Genomic DNA, 24,297 nt, shown 5'->3' with positions numbered 1-24,297 from the left:
AGGAACAAGATCATATCCTTTGCAGGGACATGGATGGATTATCCTTAGCAAACTAACACAGGAACAGAAAACCAAATACTGCATATTCTCACTTATCAGTGGGAGCTAAATTATGAGAACACATGGACACATGGGCGGGTGGGACAACAACATACACCGGGGCCTGTTGGAGGTTGGGGGGCGGTGGGAAGAGGGAGAGTATCGGGAAGAATAGCTAGTGGATGCTGGGCTTAATACCTGGATTATGGGATGATCTGTGCAGCAAACCACCATGGCACACGTTTACCTATGTAACAAGCCTACACATTCTGTACATGTACCCCTGAACTTAAAATAAAAGTTGGAAATTAGGCCGGGTGCGGTGGCTCAAGCCTGTAATCCCAGCACTTTGGGAGGCCGAGATGGGCGGATCACGAGGTCAGGAGATCGAGACCATCCTGGCTAACACGGTGAAACCCCGTCTCTATTAAGAAATACAAAAAAAACTAGCCGGGCGAGGTGGCGGGCGCCTGTAGTCCCAGCTACTCGGGAGGCTGAGGCCGGAGAATGGCGTGAACCCGGGAGGCGGAGCTTGCAGTGAGCTGAGATCCGGCCACTGCACTCCAGCCTGGGCGACAGAGCGAGACTCCATCTCAAAAAAAAACAAAAAACAAAAACAAAAACAAACAAACAAAAAAAAAGTTGGAAATTAAAAAAGAAAAAAAGACTATGAGTGATTTATAAAAGATTTTCTCTAGCTGTTATATAATTAGAATACATTTACCTAAAGCAATATACATATAAATAAAACATTTAAAAATATATTGGACAAAAATTTTTTAATTTACTGGAAAACTATCTCATAATAATGTATATTATGCTTTTGTCCAATGTTTGCGTGCATTGTAAGACTTATTACCACAATGAGAAAGATTTTAGCATCAATTCTATTCTGAATTTTCATTTTGGAGGTGTAAACCCTAAGAAAACTAATTCACATATAAGTGATATTGATGTACCATAGCTCCATGAATGGAAGTTAGTTTTGTTATCGACATAACACTAGATTATTTAAACTTTTTATTAGTTGTGTGCCAGAAAATATCCAGTAACATATCATCAAAATTATTTTCATTCATCTATTAACTGACAACTTGATTAGCTTCTATTTCAATTGCGTTGAAAGGAATAGATTGTAAATCACTGACCTGCAAAAGGATCTGATACCCAGTTATTAACCCTTTACTTTCTCGACACTGACGTTGGCATTGGCACTAACTTACACTCTTGGACACTTCCATATGGCAATATTTTGCTATGCCTTTCCTTGTTAAAAAAATTGAAAAGAGAAGTGGGAAAGGAAAAGACACTTTCTCTAGCAGATCAATTTTAAGAGCTCTTAAGGGAGTTGAAGATGAGAGAATCAGTCCTTTGGAGCTATTCCTGTCTGGACATTAGAAGATTTTTATATTTATTTTTGTACCCTCAAGTGTCCAAAAAGTCCAGTTTGGAAACAGTGACTTTAATGCATCGGATACTTTTCTGAGTGAGAGTTTAAAAAGAAAGTATGTGTGGTAAGGTTAGGGACAGGGTAGGAAGGAAGCCCAGCATGACTCAGGAGTAGGTGATAACAGAGGATGGGAAAAACTTGAAAATGATGGCTGGAAACTCTCAAGAGACAAGGTAAGGGAATTGAAATGCTAAGGCCGACTGAAAAATGACAGAACATCTGAAGAGGGACTTGTCCTCAACCCTCTATTATCAGTGTAATAGAGCAGTAGCAAAACATAGTAGACACTCAATAAATATTACTGGAATGAGTTTCAGTCTTGATTTGTGTAGCTTGAATTCACATTATTCAGCTTCATATTATACTTTGAAAATATAGATAATTGAACTAAAGGAAAACCAACATTCTTTTCCAGTTATTGCACTGGATAAAATTGGTTGAAATTCCAACTTACCAGGTCAGTCCTGAGGGATGTGGAAGAGAAGTTATTGGAAAATGAAGTGAAGGGTGGGAAGCAGCCTTACAAATTTACTGACCGTTCCCAAGTTTGTTGGAAGCCAATCTTGCTCTGTAGCCTACCATGGCTTGATTGTCTGCTGATTCAAAGACAAGCCTGCAAGTTGGTCCCCTTGTGCCCAGAGGTGCCCATACCCCTACCTCCTGCCCACTCTCAGTAATATTATATCATCATCTTCGTAAGTTTCAAGCAAGCTCAGTTGCTCAAAACTGAACCCTTTTTGCTATTCCACCTGGCCTGCTACTGCCAAGAACTTTCTTCTCCGACCAAGGCAACTTCAGCCCGTATTGTCCACCAGAAATGATCTGTTATTTTATTCTTTTCCTACTCCCAGTCTGCCCTCCCTTTTTGAAGAGGCCCTCCTCAATAGACTACTTCTGAATCATAGTACTTAGATCCCTTCTGTAGCTCTGAGTGTATCACAGCACTGTGCCCACTGATCTTTTATTGTATTTGTTCTTTTGTTTGTTTGTTTCTTATTTGCTTTAACTTTTAGGTGTGTCTTTTCTCCATCAGCAGTTGGGAGCCCTTCCTCCTCTATTAGTGCTACAAAATTTTTATATCAGGGGAGAATCCTACTATCAGGGCAGCAGAGTACAGCTTAGTACACTGTGTTAACAGTCACACAGTGATGATCTCTTTAAACATACCCTTCTCATTTGGCAACTTAGATTCCAAGTAATAATTAATGGGGAACACCTTGAAGACTTCTCCCGTTGCATTTTCCCTCAGAACCAAGAAGAGCTGTTTATGGGTTGGTCTTCTCAGGACTAGATGATATTGATGCTATTGTACAATTTATTTTTTATTTGCCTTTGAATGCTCCCCTTCAATATTACCCTCCCCTTTACTCCTGTTTTCCATTCCTCTTATTTATTCCTCTGGTCACATCAGAGTTCTTCAAGACACCACTCTGTTATTTTATCTCTGGTCTTTTGCACTTGAATAAACCTAGTAAACAACAGTGCCTCTGTGAGGACTTTGTCCAAAAGGTCCTTCACAATCACAGCTGCTATTATGACCATGACTCCTGTGGGGTAGCTATGTATCTTCCTGGATTTTTCCTCCTTGGTAGCAGAGATCTCACTCATTGCTCTATTCTAGTTAAGTTCATTGCTTTGGCAATAATACATAACCAATGCATATTTATCAAATAAGTTAAGAAATAAATAAGGTAATACTTTAAGAACTTGGAAATTTAAAAGGTAGAATGTCATTTCAAGGGTAGAATGTCGAACCTGTTTTATTATTTGTGAAATAGTTCTGCTGCTGCAGCTGCTGGTAATATATGTCATTCCTACTTCATTAGATTATATCACACTAAAAGAGATAATTAGCTGATAATTATTTGCCCATAATATGAAACAATTTATTATCGTAAAGCACACTGGTGATGCCATAGCTCTGTGGGTCTTAAATCATGTAGACATCACTTGGATCATCCAAATCAGCTATTCACACCAGCACATTTACCTGGATTCCTGTTTAACCTCTACCTTCTAGATGTCACATAAGTGAAGGTTAGTAGCAGATTGCCTGGTGTTCAGTAGTGCTCTATGGAAAGCAACACAAGCCTTCTTGTGGAGACACATTAGGTAGAGCCCTGTGTATAGGCATATCCCACTCCCAGAGAAAACTGCCTGTTTTGTTTCTCTTTATTTCCCTTAAATTCCTCATTTTATCATCGCAAATTGAACAATCTTAATGCACCTACCAAAAAAACTGGTGAATTAACAACTGAGGACTGTCTGAAGTTATTATAATTACTGTCTTCGTCTGTATCTACAAGGCATATAAAGAAGATATAAAAATAATTGATTAGTCTGTGTAGGGTAGTATTTTTCGTATGCTAACTTAATTCTCACAACAGCCCAGTGAGTTTAAGCACCGTTTTTTCTATTTGTAAATGACACAGAAAGATGAGTGGTTTTTTTTCTCAAGATCATACATCTAGAAAATTGTAGAAGTGGAATAAACCTAGATAATCTCTCTGTGAAGTTATGGTGGGAAGTTTAACCTCTATCCTTTACATCTTCCACAGAAATAAGTTAAATGTCCATGAGTATAGCCAGATGGACTCATTTATATAAGAATAAAAGGTTTTTGTTTGTTTGTCTTCTCTGTGTATGGCAGTCAAATTCATTCAATAGTTGTTTTTTTTTTTAATCTCGTTCGAATTCACAGATATAGACTTAATATGATAGGTATTTCTTTGGGTCTTGCCTTAGGGCAAGACAAGTGCCACACCCTAAAAACACCAAGATTGGCTTCTGCCTCTCTTATCATGGCTTTCTGCTTTCTGATTTCCCCTTTCCCACACATATTTTCCTGCCCTGACCAATGAATGTCTTTACAAATCTCTAACTTTTTACCACATTGCCACTTAAAAAAAAAAAAAAATCCCTCACTCTTGTGAACATTTCAAATGCATTTCTCAGGTGCTATCTCTAGAATCATAAACATATGAATAAAGGATTAAAATGACAGGGTACTCACCCCGAGATGTTCGAATGATTAAGCTTTTTCAAATTTTTAGCCCATTGTATATCTCGAGAAATTCAGGTGATTTTCAGGATTATAAGGAACTGAAAATTGTAGGGAATGGATGAAGGATTTGAGGGTGTCTAACCTGAATAAGGACAAAATTTGTCACATAAGTTCACCTACTTCTTTGCTTGACTGTCTTCCACATTCACACACATAACCTGCCTTTTGATATTTGTCAATAGACTGTTTAACTTTTACCTCTGAGCAGGTATGGCTTGCCCTAGAAACTCTTCAATAAAGTTGATACTTCATGCTGGTCTCTAAGTTGTTTGTGGCATGGTAGGGCTGAGGTTTTGCAGATGGGGTCCTGAAGCAAACAGAGGCAGCAGTAGCCAGCCCTTATTACATTCTCATGAGGGACATAGCCCCGTATTACGCATTGTCATGGTGACCTAGCTCTCCCCAACAAGATTGTGTCCAAGTCGCCTCAGGGACCATTTGTTCTAGGGCATAGGTGACACAGTGAAAATAAAATGAAATAAACGATGTTTATTTGTTAAACTCTGTTCACCGTTGCCTCTTATCACGTGTTTGTGTTTATGTATGAGGGAGAGATGTTTTATCTCTCTTCCATAAGTCTGCAAGCTCCATGAAGGAAGCCTGTTTGCTGCTTGCCCTTCTTTACAACCCTTTGTAAATAAGACTTGATGCACAGGGAAGATCTCAGGATAATTGGTGGGAAGATATGTACAGGAGTGCTTGTGAATTCCTGATTCCTGCCTCAGATCTGAGTCTGTTTCTGAAAACAATGGGATTTTCTTTCTCTTACCACTCTGGTATTCCTGACTGTCATTCATACCAAGGTTGCTTCTTTGCTTCTTGGTCTACTGAACTGTCACGAATGGAGTAGGGTACCTCGTGGGGCATGTGCTAAGTAGCCTATCACTGAAAGTGTTCAAGCAGAGCCCAGGTGACCGGTTTAGGATGCAATATTGGAGAGAAAGTGCCTGCAGTAAAAATGATGGCTCTCTCCTCTTGGCAATAATGACAATTTGTTGTTACTACAGAATAAAAGAGTTATAAGTAAGTACTTTGCAAAAGATTAAATGATGCTATAAGGAGTTGGAGAAATGCAGTTATTGCTGAGATTTTAGCTCAAAGTGGTAAGGAGATGGTAACTTTCAGAAAACACAGAAGGCAGAACAACATGAGAAAGCCGGGGGTGAGTTCAGTCTTGACATATGAAGCTCAAGGGAAAGGCAGATATATGCAGCAATAAATCAGAAATATTGGCTTGGATCTTAAGTCTGTCTTCAGTTTATAAACTTGGGAGTCAGCATTAATAAATATGTAGAATTACACTTGATAAATGTAACCAGAGGAAGAGAGTTGAGAACAAAAAGAAAGAGAAAGATGGAACGGAAATGCTTGAGAAGTGTAGACCAAAGAAGGAAAAAGACCACAAGTTGTCCAAGAAAGGAATTGTAAGAGTGCAGTGGTTTCTGGAGGTTAAGAGACTAGACAATTTCAGGAAGGTGAGGGTGGTGAAAAAACAAGAAAAAAGTATTAAAATAAAAAAGAGGAAACTGTTTTTATACTTTTTCCTATTGCTGCAAAAAATACACAATTGCTATTTACTGAACAATCACTATATACTATATACTGGGCATTTTGCTGAAAACTTTATATATATTTTATTTAATATCTTAGCAATACAATGTAGCTATAATCTAATAGTATATAGTGGTCAAATCTGGCCACAAAGAAAGCTAATAAATGTAGTAACTAACTGCCATCTGTGTACTCAGCTAAAATTCCAGAGGGTTCTATTACTAAACTCATAGTGAGAATATATATTACCACTGGCAGTTTCAGATACAAGAAATTATGACCCCGTTAAAGAGGTAAAAATGATGCTTAAAAAAGGTAAGTGATTATCACAGAATCACACACTTAGTATGTGGCAAAGACAGAAATTAAACTCAGATCATATTGATTCCAAGTGTATTTTTAGATGACCGTAGATTCTTATGCAATTATGAGAAGTAATACAGAAAGATCTCATGTATCCTTTACCCAATTATCCTCAAGAGTAATATCTTTCAAAACTATACTATGCTGTGACAGCTAGGATGTTGACATTATTACAGTGAAGGTACAGAACATGTCAGTCACCACATGAATCCCTCCTGTTGCTTTTTTATAGGCACATTCACTTTTCTGTCACCCACATTCCATTCTTAACCCTTAGCAGCTTGGCAATCACTAATCTATTTTCAATTTTAATAATTGCTTTATTTGAAGGATGCTATACACACACACACACATATCTCTGTGTGTGTATATATATGATGGAATCACAAACCTAGTATGTGACAAAGACAGAAATTAAACTGAAATGTAAATATTTATATATTTATAAATATAGTATGTATTTATAGCATAGTATATATAAGTATGTATTTATAAATATAGTATGCATTATTTTTCATTTGGCATAATTGTCTAGAGATTGATTTAGATTGTGTGTTTCTATCAATAGTTTGTCCCTTTTCATTGTTGAGTCAAGATATAGATACACTACAGTTTAAGTAGTTTCTTCTTGAAGAAAATTTTGGTGGTTTCAATTTTTTTTAAATTTCTTGCAGCTTTATTGAGGTATAACTAACAAATAAAAATTGTATATATTCAAAGTATACAACGTGAATACTTAATATATATAGCCATTGTTTAATGATTACCACAATTGAATTAAGCAACACATTCATCACCACACATAATTACCCTTTTGTGTATGTGTGTGCATATGGTGAGGACATTTAAGATCTAGGACTTAGCAAATTTCTCCTTCTTCTTCTTTTTTTTTTTTTTTATTTACAGAGAGAAGGAATTTATTTCTTACAGTTATAGAAGCTGAGAAGTCCAAGGTCAAGGGGCCACATCTGGTGAGGGTCTTCTTGCTGGTAGGGACTCTCTGAAGGGTCCTGAGGTGGCACATGGCATCACATGGTGGCAGAACTGGGTATGCTAGCTCAGGTTTTTCTTCCTCCTCTTATAAAGTCACCAGTCCCAGTATAAAGACACATGCACACATATGTTTATTGTGGCACTATTCACAATAGCAAAGACTTGGAACCAACCCAAATGTCCATTAATGATAGAGTGGATTAAGAAAACGTGGCACATATACATGATGGAATACTATACAGTCATGAAAAAGGATGAGTTCATGTCCTTTGTAGTGACATGGATGAAGCTGGAAACCATCATTTTGAGCAAACTATCACAAGGACAGAAAACCAAACACCACATGTCCTCACTCATAAGTGGGAATTGAACAATGAGAACACTTGGACACAGGAAAGGGAGCATCACACACCAGGTCCTGTCATGGGTTGAGAGGAGCGGGGAGGGATAGCATTAGGAGGAATACCTAATGTAAATGATGAGTTAATGGGTGCAGCACACCAACATGGCACATGTATACATATGTAACAAACTTGCACGTTGTGCACATGTACCCTAGAACTTAAAGTATAATAATAATAATAATAATAATAATGATAATAAAAAGAAGACCAAAACAGGCCCTTGTCCCAACTGAGTCCACTTCCTTTAAGCAATTGCTGTGGTTTGAATATTTTTTTGTTCGCTTCAAAACTCATGTTCAAACTTAATCCCCAATGTGACAGTACTGAGAGGTGGGGCCTTTAAGAGGTTATGGGGTCATGGGAGGTCTGCCTTTATGAATGGATTAATCTGTTCATGGATTTAAGAATTAATGGGATAATGGATTAATGGATTTTTTTTTTTTTTTTTGACACAGTTTCACTCTTGTTGCCTAGGCTGGTGTGCAGTGGTGTGATCCTGGATCACTGCAACCTCTACCTCCTGGGTTCAAGTGATTCTCCTGCCTCAGCCTCCTGAGTAGCTGGGATTACAGGTGTGTGCCACCATGCCTGGCTAATTTTGTATTTTTATTAGAGACGGTATTTCACCATGTTGGTCATGCTGGTCTTGAACGCCTGACCTCAGGTGATCTGCCTGCATAGGCCTCCCAAAGTGCCAGGATTACAGGCTTGAGCCACCACGCCTGGCCTCCAATTTTTGATTATTTTAACTGAAGACAATTTTAAAATCCTTGAGATTGAATTCCTAGTTGACAAGTTTTGATTTGTTTTTTGAACACTGAGTATGTTATCCCATTGCTTTTTAGTCTTCATTGTTTCTGCTGAAAAGTCAGCTGTGAAACTTATTGGGGCTGACTTGTAAATAATGAGCCATTTTCGTTTGATGCTTTTCAAAATTTCCTCATTGACTTTGACTTTCAGCATTTTTACTATGATATGTCTTTTTGTGTACCTCTTTGCATTCATCCTATGTGAAATTTGTTGAGCTTCCTAGATGTGTAACTCTATGTTTTTCAATAAATTTGGAAAGTATTCTACCAGTATTTCCTCAAATATTTTTTCCTTCTCCTTTCTCTTTGCTCTTTCTTCTTGGTACTCCCATTACACCAGTTTTGGTGTGTTTAATTGTGTCCCAGATTTCTCTAAGGCTCTATTTTTTTCATGTTTGTTAAAAATTTTCCTTTGAACTGCATAATCTTTATCACTCTAACTTCATTATTTTCTTTTCCTGTTAGTTCAAATTGATTGTTGAGTGCTCTTGTAAACTTTTCAGTGGTTATACTTTCAATTCCAGAGTTTTAGTGCGGTTTTTATTTATAATTTCTATCTCACTGTTGGTATTCTGTATTTGATGTGACATTGTCATGTATCTTCCTTTACTTCTTTAATCATGATTTTCTTTAGATCTTTAAATGTATTTACAATGGATACTTTGAAGTCTATCTTTTAGATATGGCATCTAGTCACATTTTCACCAGCAGTTTTTGTTGTCTGATTTTCTTTTCTTTTTTTTTTTTTTTTTTTTTGTATGGGTCATATTTTTCACTTTCTTTGCATAGTTTATAGTTTATATTGGAAACTGGAATTTTGTATAACATATTATGGAAACTCTGGTTACTGGTCTTTCTCCCCTCTCTCCCCACTAGGTCTTGTTTTCATTATTTGCTTGTTTACTTGTTCAGTGACTGGCTGGATTATTTTTGTAAAGTCTATCCTCCCCTATACTTCTGCTATGTTAAGTCTTTGATGTTGCTTTTCAGAGGACACACATATGCCTAGTCACCTTGGGGTGACAATAATTTTGGCAGAGCTTATGTTGTCCCCTTTCCTGACTACATCCAGCTTTTAATGTAATTAACTACCTGCTGATTGTTCCATTGTTTCCAAAATACCCTAGAACATAAATTTCTCTACTGAGTAATTTAATAAAATTCAGACTTCTTTGAAGGAATAATTACTGAGGTCAGTGTTTGTGATTTGTTATTACCCAAAGAGGGTTCCTCCTGGCTCTTTCTTTTTCCTGTTGAGAGGACATGTTAAATGATATTCAGGTAGAACAGTCTATTCTGGGGATGTTGGCCAACAATACGGGTAAATTCTGTAGTGATCTTTTGTGGGTACTGTATCTCCTGAGTGCTCCCATAAATCTGCATAAAACTTACCTCATGTTACATCATAATTTCTTAGCCTCCCCACTAGTAGAATGTAAGTTTTTTGAGAGAAGAAAATATATCTTGTGTGTTTTTGTTTTCCTCAATGGACTGCTGAATGGACTGGATCAGCTGTGAGCCTTCTTTCATGGTGACAGAACAGGTGATGACAGGCCTGGAGACCCCACAGGCCCGCCCCAGGGCCTACCTGGAGTGCACAAACATTCCAGGCAGGCCCGGCACATTCTTGTCTTCACACAGCAGTGGGAGGTGCAGAATGTTCTCTAGCGGCTTGGTGTCTGCAGCCACCACAGTGAATTCACAGATAGCCCTGTTGAGGGTTTTGATGGCCTCATTGGCTCCTGTCTGAAGCTGCTTGTAGTTACATGACTGCTGAAGGAGGTCCAATGGTTTTACGGTGAGGTGGTGGACATCTGCCAGGTGATAGGCCTTCAGGTTTACATTGGCCTCATAGCTGCAGTTCCAGTGGCTCCGCACTCCTCAGGGAGCACAGCAGACTTCAGAGCCTCTAGATCAGTTTTGACTGGTGCATCTGGCAACCTTTGTGAGCATTGCGTGCAGGTTCATCTTTTGGGGAAAACTTTGGAAGACAAGAGGAATGAAAAATGCTGGTGATTCCCCAATGGTTTAGTGACTGGGATTCCACCCTTTCACTTCCACGGTGTAGGTTTGATTCCCGGTCAGGGAACATACGTTCCCTGCTTTTGGAAGATCTCCAAAAGCAGGAGATCTTCCCCCTTGTTACTGGAACTTGCAATGTGCCCCAAGGCCCAGAGCAGGAGAGTTTCTGTAGCCTTTTGTGCTAGAAAACTCTGGTGAAGAAGGGGAGTTAATGGTGAGGCTCTGCCTGTTTCTCATGCTCCTGACCGAAAACCTTGTTACCTACTCTTTTCTCCCTTGGGCACCCAAGCACTCCTGTTCTTTTCATATCTCCATTTCTCACACATCAGTACTGACTTCAGAGGTTAACTAAGCAGCTTGCTGAAGGTTACACAGCCATGCATTGATCCACAGCTGGGTGGGGCTCCTGCGCCATTTGCTGAGCTGCCATTACTGACAGAATGAGTTCTGCTTCTGGTAATGACTGCTTGCTGCTTTCAGAGTAACTCTCCCACAGATAAGGACTATAAACTAGAAAAATTTATTTCCAAAAAAAAAAAAAAAGTGAATGTGCTGGAAGACTGAACAAAAGCAGGCAGACATATGGAAGAACAGCATGTAGTGAGTTTTCCATTTTGCAAACTTTCAGCAGACAGCTGTTAACTGAAAAACCGTACAATTTGTGAGGTTACAGAGGAGAATTTATTTCTTGTAAAGGGTTACAGCGTGTAAGGTGGTCGTCCTGACAGGCTGGGAAATGCAGGAAGCCCAGAAGCAGGCACTTGGAGGCAGGGAGGGGCAAGACAGGATTTAAGTTGAATGGGTTGGCCTAATATACATATTCAACAAGTTATAGGAGGATTCATGAATATTTATGAAGGGGATCCTGATGCATGCTTATTCAACAAACATTCACGTAATATACAACCATGTTCACCTTGTTACGGATACTTAGCATTTTAATGCATTACAGTTAGGCCCTATACACAAAGGTCTTTTCAGGACACAAAGGCACTCAAATGCAGAAATACTGTAAAACTGACAGAACTAGTCCATGGTGACTGGTCTTCTCATCAGAAGAAAGTTACTGAAATCAGTCTCTTGTCAGTCAAGGCTGTAGTTATGGCTTGTGGAAGAGTGGGGTTCAGTATCTGGTGAGGGGTGAGCAGCAAGTGCTTCAACACTCCCTATTCTCAAGGCCAGTGCTTGTTTAGCTGCTAGAGAAAAACCCTGTGGCAGTTAGAACATAGTTTATTCTTTGCATGTAGGGGGTGTGTGAGTTAACCCTTGCCTGGCATGGTGTCTTATTTATCATTTAGTGTCTTATTGCTATAAAGAGTCAGTTCTGTCAGCGTTATGATCTCTGTGATAACATTAATATTGGTCAGTTTTGTCTAAACAGCAAAAGGCTGGGAATGTGATGAGACTTGTCTGGCCTCCTGTTCCTTCTTGGCCTGGGACTCAGTTTTTAAGGTTTGCCTAGGGTCCCGTTGGCCAACAGGGGTCCATTTAGTCAGTTGGGGGACTTAGGGTTTTATTTTTAGTTTATAGAACAAACTTTGCTCCACCTTACTTGGGTTAGCTAAATTAGAATACAAAACCAAACTGTCTTGCTAGATTAAAGGAACAGAGGAGAAAGTTTTAGACAACCACAGCAGCTGGAACATCAAGGGTTAGGTGGAATCTCAGAAAAGAAACAGCACAGTAGGGTGACTACAGTTAACAGCAGTATATTGTACATTTCAAAGGAGCTAAGAAGAGAGAATTTGAAATGTTCCCAACACAAAGAAATGATAAAATGTTTGAGATGATGGATATCCTAAACATCCTGATTTGATGATTACACGTTGTAGGCGTGTATCAATATATCATATGTACTCCCATAAACATGAATAATTATTTTGTATCAGTTAGGATATAAAACAAAATAATAATAAGCAAAGAGGGCAGGAGAGAACTTTTAGAGGTGGTAAATAGCTTTGTTTGTTTGTGTTTTGTTTTGTTTTGAGATGGAGTCTTCCTTTGCTGCCCAGGCTGGAGTGCAATCTTGGCTCACTGCAAACTCCATCTTCCAGGTTCAAGTGATTCTTGTGTCTCAGCCTCCCGAGTAGTAGAAATTACATGTGTGCACCACCATGCTGACCAATTTTTGTATTTTCGGTAGGATGGTGTGTCACCATGTTGGGAAGGCTGGTATCAAACTCCTGATCTCAAGTGATCTGCCAGCTTGGTCCTCCCAAAGTGCTGGGATTATAGGTGTGAGCCACTGTGCCCAGCTGAATAGTTTCATTGCATACATTGTGGTGATGATTTAATGGGTCTATACTTATTTCCAAACTCAGCAAATTGTGTTCATTACATATGTACAGCTTTTAGTATATGAAGCATACATCACTAAATTAAAGAAAATATAGTTATTATAACTGTCCTGTGATGAATAGATGCCAAATAGAGACAAATACAAAATCTAAGAAAATATAGGATATTTGTTGATAAATAGATTTGTTCAAGAATATTCATGCACAGTAGCCTTCTTCATAATAGTCCAAACTAGAAATAACCAAATTGTCCATCAACTGTGGCGTATTCACATGTTGGAATAACACTCACCAGTAACACCCAAATAAACTAGATACATATAATATTATGGATACATTTCAAAGACATGAATAAAAACCCATAACACAAAAAGTGAATTTATGTGAATTTCAAGAATAGAGCAACATAATCTATGGTGATAAACATCAGAATGGTGATTAACTAAATGGAGAAGGGTAGGATTGCCTGGAGAGGCACTCTATGGAACTTTTAAATTTTTTTATTTTTTTAATTTGAAAATTTTTTTTTTTATAGAGATGGGATCTTGCCGTGTTGCCCAGGCTGGTCTCAAACTCCTGGGCTCAGTTAATCTTTCCACTTCAGCCTGCCAAGTGCTGGGATTACAAGCATGAGTTACCGCGCCTGGCGTCTACAGACCTTTTTGGGATGATGGAAATTTTTTATAACTTGATCTGTGTGATGATTTCATTTGTCAATATTTAATAACCGGTCTAGTTAATATGTTTGAATTTTACACTATGTGAATTACATTTCAAAAGTTAGCTCTTTAGCGTAAACATGGGGGGTGGAGGATGGAAGATGGAGACAAGCCAGTGTAGACCAGGGAAAGGAGTTTGGATTTTATTTTAAACTCACTAAAAGCTCATTTTCATTCCCCCCACCTCACCAAAAATCCCTGCTAATATCTCAACCAGAGGAACAGCCATGACTACACAATTTCATTAGTGGAAACTACAGACAAGTCTCCTTGAGAAGAGCATTTCACCTTGTGGGGTGGTTCAACACATGCCCAGACGTGAGGCACCTCCAAAGTTCCCAATGACCTAGTCCAGGAGTGTTTTTGATGGTCCTGGCTGTATCACGCTGGCAAATCAGTGGTAAGCCTTGTTCTCTAGTCACCAATAAGACTTGCAGCCATTGTGAGGAACAGTAAAAACCAGTTATGACCACACCACTGCATCAGTGGAAGCTACCAACCTGGCAGATCGAAAGGTGGCATTTTACCCTTTGGGATATTTTCTGCTCAATGGTGAGACATAGGGCATGTCCCGGGCCCTAGGAGTGTGCAAGGTGGGGTCTCCTTCTTTTTGGCTGACTGCACTGCATTGCAGGAGTCAGTGGTAAACCCTGCTAAAGGACTCAGTCAGTGCGGAGATTGAAAGCAAACCAAAAGACAGCTCAGTTTCTACCCAAAAAAATGCCAGACACTGCCATTTTGGATTGGAACCGAGGTTCTCATTCACAACGCCAAGTGTCAATCACTATACTACCAATGCACACCATGAACTTGCTGGCAGATGCTGAGTTTTCTTTAATAATTTCAATGTAAAAATATTCACAATATTTTGTTCTTGCATCGCTTACTTTCTGACAGGTTGAGTGGTAAGAAGCACAAACTCCTATTCCCGTTCTTTCCAAAAATGTTTAGTTTGATCAGAATGCAGGATATTGAACAAGATAACTAGCTTATCCACTTCAAAAACTTAGCAGCAAAAACAAAGAAATGGAGGCACAGTTCTAGGTAACTAAAGTGCAATTGAACTTTACTTGGAACCTGGGGAAGCAACATCAGTACCACAAGTCACTTGTCTCTCTCTCTCTTAAATAAATACTATATATACATATACGCATATATAGATTACATATATATAAAATATATCTCACACACACACACACACACACACACAGAGTTTAATCAAAGAAGAATTCCTGAATCAGAAAGTTCCAGAACCAGAATAGGTTCAGAGAGGCTCCAGTGCTACCATGTGGTGGAAGAAGATTTACGGATAGAAAAGGGAAAGTGACTTACGGAAAACATAAGTGAGGTACAAAAAGAATCGGATTGGTTACAGCTCTGAGTTTGTCTTATTTGAACCCAGTTTGAACAGTTGACCATCTTTAATTGGCTAAAACTCAGTCATTGGCACAAGAGTAGGTTACAGGTTGTTTATACATCCAGCTAGGTTACAGTTCACTACATATGGAGAAACCTTTAAAATATGGATAGAGGCAGCTTCCAGATAATGATATGTATATATCTTTAAGATATTTATACATATAAGTATCATTAAATTAGGACATTTATGCATATGTAATGTGCATGTGTGTTATATATACACATACATACACACATGCACACACTATATATGCATAAATATCTATATACATGCATACATATGTGTATAGGTGTGACATTTTCTAAACAATTAGAAAATTTTTACCTGGACTATATATTAGAATATTATTGAATTAATGTTAATATCCTTAGGTTTGATAATTGAATTGTATTATAATTATATAGGATAACATCCTTAATGTCATGAAATAGATGCTGAACTATTTAGGGATGAAGTTTTTTTGGTCTGCATTTACTATGAAATATGAATGTGTGTATAGGTGTGTGTAGACAGAGCAAAAAGGTAAAGGAATGTTAATTGTTGAACTTGGGTGAACAGTGTAGAGGTGTTCTTTTTTTATTTTTCAACTTTTCTGTAGGTTTGAAATCTTTCAAAGTAAACAATTGTGGAGGAAAATGTAAAACTTGGGAGATTGTGAAGAGCTGACTGAGTTCTAGGCTAAACTTTGGCTCTCTCTGGGTCTCAGCCTTGCAGGAGTGGGTGACAGATCTCAGTACTTCTCACTGCTAGAAGAAAGTATAGGTTACCCGTCTGGTGGACAAACCTACTTAAAGCATGCCCTCCTGTTACCCAGGATATGGGTGAAATGTCTTCTTAGTCCTTCTTACATGAATCAGCCTTCTAGCCTGGAAGTCTGGTAGGTACGTTTGAGGCTAATTTGTATGTTTCAAAGCTTCTGAAGAAGATGTCCCACTTTTACATTGGAATGCAAAAGACAAGTCAATGTGTATGAAGAATTTATTTTCAGAAAAAGAAATCCAAAGCACAGTAAGTTATTTGAAACCTAACAGTCCCATTGGGGTATATTGTTTTTACCTGTTGGTCGTTCAGAAATCTCAAGAGTAGGAATTTGGCCTATGCAGGAAGATTTTTCCAGATCATGAGTAAACAGCAAACTTTCAAGATCTTTCTTTGGCAGAGATTCTACTGAGGTAGGAAAGTGGCAGGATTATTTTCTGGTTGTGGCCGTTTGACCAGAGCAGGATCTCGTCCAAACAGGGTGCAGTGAAGAAGCTGACCAAAACCAGCAGATGGAGACAAAAGCTACCTCCAGTTGCCCTCACTGCTCATTAGCATAAAGACAATCCCACCAGTGCCATGACAGTTTATAAATGCCATGTCAACATGCCATGGCAATGGCCAGGAAGTTACCTTATATGGTTCTGGAAACTCCTCATCCCTTTTCCACAAACATCTGAATAACCCACCTTCTTATTAGCATCTAATTAAAAGTGGGTATAAATACAGCTAGCTAGCAGCCCACACACTGCCCATGAGTTAGCCCTGCTCCACAAGAAGCAGTACCAGTTTAACAAAAGTTGCTTTCTTTCACTGCGGGGTTACCCTTGAATTCTCACCTGGACAAAGCCAAGAACTCTCCTGGGCTAAGCCCCAATTTTGGGGTTGTCCTGTCTTGCATCATCTGGTGACCACCAAGACAAGACAAGACAAGATGGGATGGGACGTGACATGACACAGGACAGGACAGGACAGAGTCAAGAACTGTTTAAGGCAGGACACTTGGTTGTGAAAAGTCCTTTACTGTGTTGACCCTGAGATGCCAGAGTGACATTGTTCGGTGCCCCCAACATGGCCTTTGGGGTTCACCATTGGCTACCCCCTGGAGTTTCAGCATTTGGTGTAGGAACCCTCATTGGCTGATACTTGGGTACTCTGGGTTTTTGGCATTTTGTTGTGGGTGAGAGTTCCACTGTCACTGTTGGTCTCCCCCTGGATGCTCTGGGGTTTTCGGCATTGACATTCCCTATAGGATTGTGGATTAGAGCCCCTCCCCTGGGGAAGTGTCGATGTCATCTTCTCTGCCCTTAAATTAAAAGATTACAATTTTCCATAACAGCCAGTTGTGGCTTCCTGTGTGACCTTGCTCAAGCCCATATTGAACTCTTGGTCACAGGGACCAGGGGTTCCTGGACCCTTGACCCAAGTGACAACTACCCATAGTGGCAGACAAGCAGCAGCCACTCAAACATTTTGCCCAAATATTTTTCTTCAGTGTCTGTGGCTGCTGGGTAGATTCTCTGGCAGCTCAGCAGACAACATTGTTCACACCTTCCCTTCTTCCCTTTCATGATCGCCTTGTTTCTTTTATTCCCTCTTTGCCCAAACTAAAACGCTTTCTTCACTCTCTGGGGAATTCAAACCCGTCATTTTACTTCCCATTCATATTTCATAATCTACTTTCATAATGCTTTGCTACCTGTACTTACATCTTCTCTGCAGGAGGTAGGAATTTGAGGGGAAAAGTAATTGAGGTTTTGCTAGACTTAGAAAAACTTCTGGGTGTAGTAGAGATCCTTGTTAGACATGGGCGAGCATCCCAAAGGACTCCCCACTAGTGTGTCTTTAAGGCAATTGGAGCAAATTCAAATCAGATGGCTCAAAGAAAAAGAAACACATTTTCTTGGGAGAACAAGAAATTTTGCCTGAAACTGGTTCTTTACATGATAATACTATTTTACAATTGGACTTATTCAGTAAAAAGGAAAGAAAATGGGAAGAAGTTCCTTACGTACAGGCTTTTATGGCCCCCTACCAGGATTCTGACTTAAGAGCCAACTGCAGGATGTGTCTGGCTCATGTTACTTCCAGGAACCAAGAAACTGCGTTGGATATCCTCGATGCTCCCTTCCTAGTGGCACCCCCTGGAAGGCCCATGCCCTCCCCAGGGTCTTCTCAGTCCCCCAGTTCTGAGAGGTGTCCTGCCAGTTCTCCACTGTGGGATTCCACCCCAATGTCATCAGGAACCCCTCCCTTTTATTCAGCTAGCTCCAGCCTATATCCTCCACTGCCCAAGGAAGTAAGCCCAACCAGTACCACCAGGAGTGGAGCTCTATATCAGCCCCTGAAATAGAATCTGTGTCCATTGCGGGAGGTAGCTAGCAGAGAAAGAGGAACAATCAGAATATATGTGCTATTTCCTATGTCCAAATTGACTTCATTGAAGAAGAAATTTGGCTGGTTTTTGAAGGATCCAGGGAAGTTTATAGAGGAGTTTGTTAGGTTGATCGTGTCCTTTGATTTAACTTGGTACCATTTGCAAATATTATTATCCACCTGCTGTACTATAGAGGAGAAGCAAAGGATTCTGGGTACTATCTGGTGAATATACAGAGAGAGTAGTTGCTCATATCCAAGGCCATGCCATTTATGTAGGAGGAGATGGAGTTCCACATAGAGACCCTCAGTGGGACTACCAGAAGGGTTCCCAAGAATTTGAACATAGAAATCACATGCTAACTTGTTTCGTAGACGGTTAATTATGACAAGGAGAGAGAAGTAACTCAGTGGAAGGATGAAAATCCCATTCGGTTTTAGGGCTGCTTGGTTGAGGCACTCAGGAAATATACTAATGTAGACCCAGGCATCCAGGAAGGGCGGGCTCTTCCGGGCATGCATTTTATTACTCAATCTACCCTTGACATTAGGAGGAAGTTACAAAAGGCAGGAATGGGACACCAAACTCCATGAGCCAACTCTTAAACATGGCCTTTGGATTTTACAACAATAGGGACAGGGCAGAGGAAGAGGAGAAAACCAGAAGAAATTGCCAAAAAGTGCAATTTTTAGCAGCTGCTTTTAGTTTCCTTCTGCTTTTGAACTGCCCATCCTGGGAAAGTGTTGTAAGAGTGGCTTTGGGATGCCCAGACAAAAGCCAGCTTGCCAGCCCCTGGGCCGGAATCAGCATGCTTTCTGTAAGCAAGAGGCCACTGGAGGAAAGACTGCCTCAGTCTCCAAAGGGAGTCTGAGCTCCCCGGACCCCTAATGGCTGAGAGAACAGACGACTGACAGGGTCCAGGGTTCCCTGCAGCTTCCACCAGACACCTTACCATCTCTACAGAAGAGCCTCAGGTAACTCTTGACATGGCGGGTAAAAACATTGAGTTATTGGACATGGGAGCCACCTTCTCAGTTCTGATCTAGTCCTTGGGGCCACTGTCTTCCCACTCCTGTACCGTAGTGAGGACTGATGACCATCTAAAAGCTAGGAGACTCACCCATTCCTTTAGTTGCACTGTGGGGAACCATATGTTTTCCCACAGATTTTTGCTTATTCTTGAGTGCTGTATTCCTTTACTGGGAAGAGACTCACTTTCCCAATAACAGCCTGCAGTTCAATTTGGAGCACCTCAAGAGAAGGCCACAGGCTGGGAAGGGACACTTCTCCTAGCTCTAAGTTCACATCTTAACACAGATAAAGAGAAGACGTTCCTTCCACCACATACTACTTCTCAAGTAGACCCATCTGCTTGTTACATGGAAGTTCCTGGAAGAACTGTACATGTACTCCCAGTCCAGGATACTTTGAAACCCAATGTTAATTATCTATGGGAAAGACAATATCTTTTTAGGTGTGTTGGCTCACGCCTGTAATCTCAGCACTTTCGGAGGCCAAGGCGGGCATATCACTTGAAGCCAGGAGTTTGAGACAAGCCTGGCCAACAAGGCAAAACTCAATCTCTACTAAAAACACAAAAATTAGCTGGGTGTGGTGGCACACATCTGTAATCCCAACTACTCAGAAGGCTGTGGCAGGAGAATTGCTTGAACCTGGAAGGCAGAGGTTGCAGTGAGCCTCGCATCACTGCACTCCAGCCTGCATGGCAGAGCAAGACTCTGTCTCAAAAAAAAAAAAAGAAAAAAGAAAAGGCAAAAAACAAAAAAATCCAGTATCCTTTTAGATCTTAGGCTCCAAGGGGCATCCATCCCCTGATAATGAAGTATGGATTATTATGATCCTGTTAGTCCCAATGTAACACCCCTGTTTTTCCTGTTAATAAGGCAAACGGGGAATACAGATTTGTTCAGGATCTTAGAGCAGTTAATGAGGCAGTAGTTCCAGTCACCCCATAGTTCCTAATCCTTACCCAATAATAACTCAAGTCCCTGAAGATGCTCATTGGTTCATAGTATTCATTTTAAGAGATGTTTTCTTTTACATACCTTTACACCTAGACTCCCAATACATTTTTGCATTTGAATGGACTAATCCAGACACTCATGCTGCATCTCATCTTACCTGGACTGTCCTGTGTCCCCAAGGTTTTAGGACAGTCCCCATCTGTTTGGCAATGCATTGGCAAAAGAGGTAAGGGAACTGCAGTTAATTAATGGATCCCCCTTACAGTATGTTTATGACCTATTAATTTCCAGCCCTACTAGGGGAAGGCTCTGATAAAAGTACAATTCAAGTCCTTAATTTTGAAGCAAAACAAGGGTATCAGGTGTCCCCCCCAAAGGCCCAATTTCTGTCCAAATGGTCACATATTCGGGACACATGCTCACTCCTGGGACCAGGATCTTGGCCCAGGGATGAAAAGAGACCTTGTTGGCATTCCAGGTCCCTCAAATTAAGAAGCCTTTTTGAGAACAGCTGGATTCTGCTGGGTTTGGATTCCCAGGTTTGGGCTCATAGCAAAGCCACTCTATGAACCTCCGAAAGGGAATGGTCACAAGCCTTTGTATTGGAGTGGAACCTGTCAACTGGCTTTTTTTTTTTTTTTTTTTTTTGAGACGGAGTCTCTCTCTGTTTCCCAGGCAGGAGTGCAGTGGCGCGATCTCGGCTCACTGTAAGCTCAGCCTCCTGGGTTCACACCGTTCTCCTGCCTCAGTCTCTCCCGCAGCTGGGACTACAGGAGACCGCCACCACACCTGGCTAATTTTTTTGCATTTTTAGTAGAGACGGGGTTTCACCGTGTTAACCAGGATGGTCTGGATCTCCTGACCTCGTGATCCGCCCATCTCGGCGTCCCAAAGTGCTGGGATTACAGGCGTGAGCCACCGCGCCCGGCCTCAACAGGCATTCTTAATCTTAAAAGAAAAGCTAGGGACAGTCCCTGCTTTGGGACTCTCACACTTAGAAAAACCTTTCACCCTCTGTGTGGATGGAAAACAAGGGACTGCTTTGGATGTTCTAACTCGAAGACTCAGGAATTACCTTGGACTAGTGGCTTATTTCTCTAAACAGCTAGACTAGGTGGCACCTGGGTGACCAGGAAGCTTGAGATCTGTGGCTACCATCACTCTGTTGGTAGAGGAAGCCAGTAAGTTTAACTTGGGACAATTAGATGCCGTACCAACCCCCGCCCCACACCACCCCATGAAGTACAGTACAGAGGGTCTTAGAAGCAAAAGTACACCATGGCTACCAGGGGGCCAGTTACTGAAATGTCAGGCCCTTCTGCTTGACACCCCAGATGTTACCCTTAACGTTTGCTGATTTTTAAACCCTGCTACTCTGTTGCTGGACCTCATGTCCCAAGAAACAGATCCTCAACTCATCGACACCTGTGTGGAAACCATGGAAGAGATCTACTCTAGAAGGCCCAACCTTGAAGACAAGCCCTTGTCTAACCCCAATGTTGAGAGATTTAGATGGAAATAGCTTTATTCATGAAGAAGTAAGAGAGGAAGATTAGCCAACAAGAAGTCATTGAGGCCAAGGGTTTACCTTCTCAGACTTCTGCTCAAAAAGCAAAATTAACTGCTCTAATTAGGGCCTTCCAACTATGAAAAGACTTAAGGCTGGGTGTGGTGGCCTGTAATCTCAGTACATTGGGAGGCCAAGGTGGGTGGATCACCTGAGGTCAGGAGTTCGAGATCAGCCTGGCCAACATGGCAAAACCCCATCACTACTAAAAATACAAAAATTGCCGGGTGTGGTGGTGGGCGCCTGTAATCCCAGCTACTCAGGTGGCTGGGGCATGAGAATTGCTTGAACCTGAGAGGCAGAGTTTGCAGTGAGCTGAGATCATGCCACTGCACTCCAACCTGGGCGACAGAGCAAGATTACTCCCAAAAAAAGAAAAAAATATCAAGAGTCAGTGTGTTTACTGACTCCAAATATGGGTTCCTGGTGCTCCATGCTCTTGCAGCCATACGGAAGGAAAGGGGACTATCAAGAGCCAAGCGATCCCCCATACAACTTTACTCAGATCTTGGAACTTTTAGATGCCGTCCAACTTCCAAAGTAATAGCAAGTATTCACTGCAGGGGACACCCGAAGGGAGACACTTTTATGTTTAGAGGAAAGTCCCTGGTGGAAAGAGCAGCTAAGGCCACAGCTAAGGAAACCCTGGTATTTCAGGCTGCTGCACTACTACCAGGTACTCCATCCATGTCAGTGGCACCATACCATACCCCTAAGGACATTAAAGGAACTGAGTAAAAGGCTTCCAGTGAGACCTCTCTGAATGGTTGCTAGAATATAACAAACTCTATTCCTGAGGCTGAGAAATGGGAAATAATTAAACGTTTTCACGATTCCTCACATTTGGGACAGGATTCTCCATTCAAATTAGTTTCCTAAATATTCTTGGGGAAGGGACTCTTCCAAACTATAAAAAGGGTTACCATTCAGGAAGCCACCCCATACCCTGATCCCTGCTTAAACCTGTACAACACCAAGGAACATACCATGGTGAAGACTGGCAGACAGATTTAACCCAGATGCCACCTTACAGGGGACGACAATATTTGCTAGTATTTATAGACACTTTCACCAGGTGGATAGAAGCTTTCCCCACAAGGACAGGAAAAGTACTGGAAATGTCTAAATTCTTACTTAAAGAAATCATCCCAAGATTTGGATTACCAAAAGTTTTGAAAGGTGATAACTGACCTCCCTTCACAGCTAAGGTGACCCTCCTATCTTCACTCCTCACGGAGATCTCAATCTTCAGATAACATAGAAAGCCAATCATGATATTAGCAAAACTCTTTCAGGGGACCTCAGAGGCCTGAGTTTCTCTACTACTTATAGCCCTTTTGCATGTGAGGATGGCTCCAAAGGGAACTTTAAAGCTTAGTCCATTTGAAATGACTTATGGAAGGCCCTTTTTAACTTTAGACCTTCTGTTTGATGAAGAGACACATAGATTATCACCTAGGCCAGATTCAAAAGGCCCTTCAACCATATGGAAATGAAATGTAACCTCCTTCCACAAGGATAAGGATTAACTCCCCCATTTGACCTGGAGAATTAGCCAAACTTCATAGTTAAATTTTTCTTTTCTTTTCTTTTTTTTTTTGAGATGGTATCTTGCTCTGTCACCCAGGCTGGAGTGTAATGGCTCTATCTCAGCTCACTGCAACCTCTGCCTTCTGGGTTCAAGCAATCCTCCTGCCTCAGCCTCCCGAGTAGCTGGGATTACAGGCATGCACCACCATGCCCGGTTGGTTTTTTTTTTTTTTTTTTTTTTGTATTTTTAGTAGAGACGAGGTTTCACCATGTTGGCCAGGCTGGTCTTGAACTCCTGACCTCATGATCTGCCCGCCTCGGCCTCCCAAAGTGCTGGGATTACAGGCATGAGCCACCGTGCCCAGCCTCAAAGTTTCTTACGAGTCCTCACAGATGCCAGAGGAAGATGCCATGACCTACACTTGCAAACTCCCAGAAGACTTAAAGGTATTGTTTTGCAAATGCACAGGTAAGTATTAATAACATTATGCTGTGGATGAGCATGAAAGTTTTTCTCTTACTCCTAATTATGATGTTTTCTATCTTACCGCTTTGCCCTGCTGATGGAATTCAATAAAGGAATCTCTACCAGCAGGCACTTGGTTTTTACCCTTCCTAGGACCTTTAACAGATATCTTGTTATTACTAATCTTTGGTCCTTGCTTCTTTAACCTCCTTGTAAAGTTTGTGTCTTCTAGATTACAATAATTCCATGTAAAGATGATGCTGGCACAAGGCTTCCAACCCATCCCGTCTTCTGACCCAGAAAATAAAGACATCCTGCCTTTGGGCCTTTTAGAACAGGTATCCAGAGATTTTACTTCTCCAGTGCTAGGCAGGGTCTACGCCCATAACATCAGCAGGAAGCAGTTACAGAAGATGAACCTCCACCCTTCTGCAAGCCCCTTAAGATTAAGGAGGAGTATAGAATCTCTGATGGGGAAATGA

General features: G+C 40.7%; 1 pseudogene; it reads right to left on the bottom strand.

The window, feature by feature from the left end:
* Positions 1 to 9,432: 9,432 nt before the first annotated feature.
* LOC110740775 lies at positions 9,433 to 10,554 on the bottom strand (annotated as a pseudogene).
* Positions 10,555 to 24,297: the final 13,743 nt, after the last annotated feature.

The sequence above is a fragment of the Papio anubis genome, chromosome 1 (assembly GCF_008728515.1).
Source record: "Papio anubis isolate 15944 chromosome 1, Panubis1.0, whole genome shotgun sequence".
NCBI classification, from domain to species: Eukaryota; Metazoa; Chordata; class Mammalia; order Primates; family Cercopithecidae; genus Papio; species Papio anubis.
Note: the sequence above shows the minus strand (reverse complement) of the source record. Positions and strands in the feature narration are given on the sequence as shown.